Consider the following 1,040-nt stretch of genomic DNA (forward strand, 5'->3'; position numbering starts at 1 on the left):
GGATGGATGGGCAAAGGGCTGTGGGCAGGGAAGGGGGCAGAGGAGCAACTGGGGCTCCTTGGGGCGAGTGAGGCCACGGGTCAAGTCCCCATAGTGCAGACTGGAGAGCAAGGCAGGGGACACAGAGCCACTTGCAAAGGAACAGATCAGCTGCAGCCCCCCACCAGGCACCAGAGCAGAGGAGAGAGCAGCACACACCCCACCTCGCGCCTTCCCAGCTTTGTCTGTGCGTCACTGCGTGCCAAGGGAATCGCAAACACAGTCCCCCATTACAGCCGAGGGGCATGGAGCGGTAAAAGCAGGGGTTCTGAAACTTTTGTACTGGTGACCCCTTTCAAAAAGCAAACCTCTGCATGCGACCCCCCCTTATACATTAAAAACAGTCCTTTATACATTTAACACCATGATAAATGCTGGATGCAAAGCAGAGCCTGGGGTGGAGACTGACAGCTTCAACCCCTCACGTGATAACCTCACAACACCCTTGAGGGGTCCCAAGCCCCCGGTGTGAGAACCCCTGAGTAAAGAGCTGCAGAGAAGAAAGAAAACAGCAGGATGCAAGAACTGAGGATAGAGATGTGAACTATCCACACAGCATGAAATAAGCAGGAACACAGTAAACAAATGAACACACCCCCGAGCCAAGAAATTAAAGAGCCTTACAACAGCACTTCACAAGCGCCAGAGTCCGTCTGTCTTTGCACCCGCGAGCCAGGGGAGAGCGCGAACGCAGTCCCCCACTACCACAAATTATGCAGTCGAGTTTCCCGCATTTGGGGAAATCGCAGGGGTCAGCACACCCGCAGTGCAATGGATGAGCCTCACCCTAGGAAAACCACCTTCGTGATCATGGTATCTCCCCTGCCAGGTAAGTATGAGTTGGTCCGCCCCGGCCGCCGCTCGCCCTCGCTCGCCCCACACTCTCAACACACGGTGGGGCCCGACTCGGACCGACCGCCGGCCCCGCCCACACCGGACCCGGCCGCCGCCAGCTGCTCCGACAGGCCCCGGGCTCGGACCCTTCTCGCCACCGAGCCCCG

At 58.2% G+C, this 1,040-nt stretch overlaps 1 non-coding gene across 1 annotated transcript; it reads right to left on the reverse strand.

The window, feature by feature from the left end:
* Positions 1–712: 712 nt before the first annotated feature.
* LOC113408472 lies at positions 713–876 on the reverse strand. The gene has a single exon (XR_003370307.1). It is a non-coding gene; the product is annotated as a U1 spliceosomal RNA (small nuclear RNA).
* Positions 877–1,040: the final 164 nt, after the last annotated feature.

The sequence above is a fragment of the Terrapene carolina genome, unplaced genomic scaffold (assembly GCF_002925995.2).
Source record: "Terrapene carolina triunguis isolate 2854851 unplaced genomic scaffold, T_m_triunguis-2.0 Scaffold15995, whole genome shotgun sequence".
In the NCBI taxonomy this organism is placed as follows: domain Eukaryota; kingdom Metazoa; phylum Chordata; order Testudines; family Emydidae; genus Terrapene; species Terrapene triunguis.